Source organism: Henckelia pumila, unplaced genomic scaffold, assembly GCF_033568475.1.
Source record: "Henckelia pumila isolate YLH828 unplaced genomic scaffold, ASM3356847v2 CTG_461:::fragment_3, whole genome shotgun sequence".
In the NCBI taxonomy this organism is placed as follows: Eukaryota; Viridiplantae; Streptophyta; class Magnoliopsida; order Lamiales; family Gesneriaceae; genus Henckelia; species Henckelia pumila.
This window is the reverse complement of record NW_027331831.1, coordinates 1,919,291-1,925,805: the sequence shown is the minus strand read 5'-3', so window position 1 is coordinate 1,925,805 and position 6,515 is coordinate 1,919,291. Positions and strand designations below refer to the sequence as shown.

At 35.8% G+C, this 6,515-nt stretch overlaps 1 pseudogene; it reads right to left on the bottom strand.

Moving 5' to 3' along the window:
• Positions 1-3,036: 3,036 nt before the first annotated feature.
• Positions 3,037-5,822, bottom strand: LOC140871551 (pentatricopeptide repeat-containing protein At1g19720-like; annotated as a pseudogene).
• Between the last annotated feature and the right edge of the window lie 693 nt (positions 5,823-6,515).

The following is a 6,515-nucleotide window of genomic DNA, read 5'->3' as shown; positions in this document are numbered from 1 at the left end:
ATAAATATTTTATTTATTTATTTTGTTTGAAACCAAACAGAGTTGGTAAAATTCTCACCTGAGCAATGTCTCCATAATTGGTAAATCGAGAGTCGTTCGAGATTCGATAACTATGCAATACATCTTGAAGATCAAATAGTGACATCGCATGTGCTACTAAGAAACTATTTCTTAAAACACATCATGTACTCTGGCCAGAGATTCGTCACACTAATATCTCCTCAGATTGCATAGGATATCCACACTAGCAAGTATGTGGTGAATCCTTGACAACAAAGCATCGACTCCTATATGTGTCGTAATTGTACCCAATCCCGACACCTGATGACCCCAATAGAGTCGGTAAACGAGTCAAAGTACAGTACTAGCATATAAAGTCTCAATGATGTTTCAAGTAGTAAGGACTAATGGTGTACAACCAAAACGCGCGGACTTTATCCACTCGATAAGTGATAACCACTTGGAAAGTCCGGATAGGGTAGTTCGATCATTCATCGTATGAATATCCATTTGCATGCTTTGAACATCTCTATGTTCCATACCAATGAAACGTGGTACTCGGCATCGCAAATGCTAGTCTCAATCTCGAGCGATCCTTATCCTTATTAACGGACGGCTCAATCGACTAGGAACTGTTTAGAATATACAGTGACTATAAGATGTGTTTCATGATAGTCATCCCCATGCACTACCACATCTTACATACACTATAGTATATTCAAGGTCTTTATCAAAACAACAATAGTATATCACAATATAACAATATGAAGAAAGATAAAGTCATTGCCATTAATAAAAGTGTAAATTATATTAAACAAAAGATTATTTATACAAAGAGTCATCAAAGCCCTTAGCCACAAGTTGGCTCACCGAGCACCCACTCTTTCATGGGAGACATGGAATTGAGAAGAATATTTTATTCGAATGATACCATATTAGACTTCAAATTATAGATCTCCAAGTACTAATCAAAATCAACATATATTCTTCTTATTGAAAAAATACATTACTTATTTTCAATGGTCAACTTAAAAATAATAATCACAAGCACTCAACTCAACCAAATTTTCACATTTCTCTTAATTATTGCAAACGAATATTTAAATGCATGATCAGGGACGGATTCATAAATTAGAGTTGGGGTGGGTTGAACTTAATCAATGAATTATATATTACTCTCTCTGTTCCAAATACATTCTCCTATTTTGTTTTTCACACAGATTAAGAAAAATTTATTGGGAAAGTAAATTTTATATAAACTTCCTATTTTATCCATATGTAATATATTAAAAAAGAGAATTTAAGGATTCTAGCCTACTTCCAAACCATATTTTTAAAAATAGCCTTGTTCATCAAATATTTTGCAGTATAGCCTTTCCATATACTTAAAATCCTAAAATATCCTTTTAAACATTTTATAAATTAGTAGATTCTATTACTATAACTCACTCAATAAATTAAGAGAGATTTACAACACTATATTTGGAAGAAAAAAAATTGGCTCGTAAAAATATTGTTTAAAATGTATTTTAAATTAACACAATATTTTTCACAATATGCATATGATTCAACACCGCTAATAGAGCCGAACCCCACAACTATATCAATGTATCAGTCTCTACTATCTAATTACTAGTTACTGCACGTAGATAACATTACTCTAACAATTAGCTTTGTGTCATATACTTATCAATATTACATAAAAAATTATATAATCTGATATTCATCATGAATTTTCAATACATTAAAACATGATATAAAAACACATAAAAAATGATGCAAAAAGAAAAAGAGATTACCTCCCTTGATTTGATTTGATGGTTGGCGGTGAGAGTCCGGGAGAGGGAGAAGATAATATAATGAAATTTGTGACTTTTTCAATAAACTAAAATAAAATATAAGAATAAATAAAAAATCAAAACCACAAAACATGAGATTTCGTATCTTGGATTTAATTTTTTGTTGGTGGCAACAAAGAGAAAAAAATAAGAATGATAAATCGGTGATAATAAGTGATAATAGGGTTTAAGGGATAAATCTGTAACTTGGGATGATTAAAAGTCTAATTTGAAAAAATAGCTAAATTAAGGCCAAAATTGATTATAGATACTTGTATAAGGCTATTTTAAAAATTCTCTCATTAAAAAATGATTGCACAATTTTCAAGGTGTAGTTAATAAGGGTATATTAGTAAAGAAGTGTAAAAAAATATTACTAAATATGGTATATTACTATATATTTGGGACAAACAAAAAAAACGTGGACAATATAATTGGGACGTAGGTAGTATAAAAAAAAGTCATTACATTGTACTACTCACAAAAAATAGACAAATTGTGTTTTTAATCCTATATGTTTGTCTTTAGGATTTTGATCCTCTATGTTGTCAAATTTCAATTTTAATCTGTTATCTTTGATTTTTTTTTTGCAACTTTCATCTTTGTTCCGACTTGGCTCTGACATGGAAACAATGCAGTACTGCTAACACTGGAGTGTATATTGCCACATTAGCACTTCCAATAAAAAAAGACTAGAATACCAAAAAAATTGAGTGACTAAAACTGAAATTTCCTAACACAGAGAATAAAAATCGTAAAATGACAAATATGCAGGACTACAATGCAATTTTCCACCCAAAAATGAAGTTGTGCACATAGGCTTCCGGTGTAAAAAGTAAATTTTATTGGATTAAGTAAAACAACTTATATATGTAATAAAAAAGAATTTGGGGTGGGCTGTAGCCTAGGATTGGCCTAAGCTAGATCCGTCAGCATGATTACATTTATAAATTATCTGAACAAAATACGAGTAAATGTAAATTAATAGCACATATATTTGTTCAATAATCCATTTGGTGCCTCTTTGTGCCTCGGCTCAAGCCTTTGTATTATCATTCATCCTCACAAAAAAGAAAAATTATTGCTTTGCTTACAACAGTTATAACATTATGCATTCATTTCTTATCTACAAAGAAAAGCTACATTCAGAAACAACATACTTAGCCAGTGCCATTACACCACTGTATTTTCATGGAAAGCCTAGGAGCCATAGACAAAACTTTGGGTACAGTTTTATCTACAAGCCTCCTCAATTTACAATGCAAAATATATACATATTTACCTCATCGAGAGTGCTTCTTGCGGAACAGCAGTGGGTGAAGGTGTACGGTCCTATATGATCAATCTACCAGTAATCGCCACACGAACAGACCCCGTTTTCGAAATGGTGCAAGCATTTTGGATCACTTAAGTATATTTCACACCCATGCGTTTCAGAAACTGATTTGGCAAATCCATGGCATTGCTCACACGTCCTCAAGTTCTTGACTATCCTTATACTTCGAGACCTTTGAGCAGATTTGATGAGAGCAAAAGCTAATGCAAGTTTCTCACTGTGAACTCCATTCATTTCTTTTTTTTCTTCTTCCGGAATGACGAGCACGTCATAGTATTTTGTCCCCTTGGTTCTTAATTCTTCCTTTTTTATCCAAGAAAGTATAGATTTATCATCAAGTTGGCCAAGATTACCAGAACTAAACATATGAACCGTGTTTTTATCTTCGATCTAGCTCAGACCCATAGGTTCCGTTGAATCTTTCCTAATTTCGGATGCTTTTATATAGGAAGAATCCTTGGAAATTCCAACCAAGTTATATAGGTGTACGACTACCCTGTGAATGAAAGCATTTCCTGGTTCAAGTTCAAGTAACCTCTCTCCTGCGTAAATTGCCAACTTAACATTCCCATGTGCCCGGCAGGCAGCAAAAAAAGCAGACCAAATAGAGACATCAGGCTCTATGGGCATTCCCCTGATAAAGTTCAATGCATCATCGAGCATCCCTGAACGACCATATAAATTTACCACAGCCATGTAAAGGTCTAAACTTTGTAAAACCTGATAATCTTCACTCATCTTCAAGAAGACTAGCAACCCTTCATCAACCATTTTGGCACGACCATAAGCCGAAATCACACCCCCTAATGTACCTCTGTTAGGTCTGTATTGCTGTTGCAACATCATTTCAAAGAGCTCAATTGATTTCATAAAACGCCCATGCGCAAAATAACTAGCAATCATTGTGTTCCACGTCACAATATCTTTTGATGACTTTCCATCGAATATGACTTCCGCATATTTCAACATCCCCGATTTCGAGTAAGTGTCTATGAGAGAATTCACAACCGAACCATCAGAGTCTATATTTCTCCTCAAAGCACAACCATGGATCTCTTTCAACTTTTTCACAAAAACCAAATTTGCACATGCCGGCAAGATGCTCAAAATAGTAACTGAATTGGGTTTGTAACCAACAGACTGCATCATCCGGAAAATCTGCAGTGCTCTATTTTTCAAGCCATTGTGCAAGAAACCAGTAATAAGAGCATTCCAAGATGCAGTGTCCCGATGAATTCCCCCATCCTTTTCCATCTTCTGGAAAAGATCCACGGCCTGATCCACATCTCCATTATGAATGTAACCCGTGATCATCACATTCCACGTAATTACGTTGGGCTTTATGCTTGATTCTTGCATTCTTTTAAAGAGCTCATGTGCTACACCACAGTATCCAGCTTGGCAATATCCTCTTATCATTGTGTTCCACGAATACACATCTTTTTCTGATATCATATCAAAAACCTGGCGAGCTGCCCGAAGTTTTCCACTCTTGGAATACATGTCAACGAGGGAATTCCCCACACATCTTCAGCATATCCCAACTTGATGGCAAGTAAATGAACTTCCTTTCCTTTCCTAAGATCTTTTGAAGATGAACATGCTGATATGGCACTCAATAGAGTAACCCCATTTGGTTCAACTCTTGATGAAAGCATCTTCTGAAACAAACGTAATGCCTCCGCCCCCTTATCATTCTGCGCAAGTCCAGAAATCATACTAGTCCAAGTGAAAACATCGGGCATAAGACCATAACTCTCCATCTCATTCATCATTTCAATCGCTTCATCACACTTTCCTGCATTGTTATAGCTTGAAATCATTATATTCCAAGTGATCATCCCCGGCTCAACACCATCTTTGCACATCAAGTTAAAAAATCTAAGTGCATCATCCATCTTTCCCTGCAGGCAATACCCTGTAATTATTGCATTCCAAGAAACTATATCATTCACTTCTGATCTTCCAAAAAACTTCTCAGCACAGCTCAACCATCCACATTTCGCGTAGACAGCAATAATAGAATTACTCACATGCAGTTCTCTACTCATCCCAAGTTTAATTGTCATAGCATGTATCAATCTCCCTGTATCGACATCCCCACACTTTCCACACGCCTGTAAAATTTTGGGAAACAAGAAATTATCAGGAAACGCATCACCCTCAATCATCATCGAATAAAATAGGTCCAACACTTCACCCCACCTCTTCTCTCTTGAACAGGCGCCAATGGCAGCAGACCACGCATACAAATTCCTTTCAACCATTTCATCAAATACTTGAAATGCATCATCTAGGGAACCACACTTCGCAAACATGCCAACTAACTTGCCTTCAAGAAACGGGTCAGGTTTTCGTTTTAGCCATTCCCTGACACGGGCATACAGCTCGGAACATAGCCTTATTGAACGAGAATGAATGCACGATTGAATCAAGTACGATAAAGTGTTGTGTCGTACCTTCGACCATGATAAAGCAATGGAATCCAAATAGGCAATAGCTTCACCGAGGCGTCCTTGCTTGCAGAGCTGCTTCAATTCGAAATCTTCAGCTGAACTGGGCCTTCTGAAAGAGATCTTGTGCGGAAATCGCAAAGTTTCAGGTATTCCAAGGGGTATAGTTTTACATGGAAGAACTATGTTCTCCATTCTCGCGAGTTTTTGGTGCTGCAAAACATTGGTGGATGCTGAGCCACAAATCCGACCGGCGCTTTATTGGCTGCTTAATTGTGGACCACCCGAATAAATTGGGTTATGTCCATAATAATATGGGCCATCTAAATTCTTCTGGGCCCAAATGAATTAATGAAGCTCAGGCTCTATCCAACAAGTAAAGTTTAACACAGGGGGCCGAGAAATCCACCTCCTAAAACCAACCAAGCCTATTATGTTGTTTTTCTCTTCTTTTTTTGAAAATTTATTCATTTATTTTTTCAAAAAAAAAAAAAAAAAGCATTGGTTGATCGATCAAGAACGTTACCTCCGAGAACTTGTTCGGGTAATCGAATGCGGGGGCAACGACGAAGAAGAACAGAGGTTTGAACAATTCGGTCACGACAAAGAAATCGCAATTAAATAACCATAAAAAAAAAAACAAATGCACGTACTTATAATTTCGATCAACGTAGAAAAAGGAAAGCAGACGAGACGAGATTGGAGGATGATAGAGCTGGTGTTGGGCAACGATTTTTGGCGTAGAAGGAAGCGAGCAAGACGATGGGAGGAAGAACAGAAATCTATATATATAAAAACAAGAAAGTATGCTAAAAAAAGAAAACAAACATTTTCCCGCCTAAAGTTTATTCTAAAATTAGTAAAAATATTGCATAGATAAAATAAAGA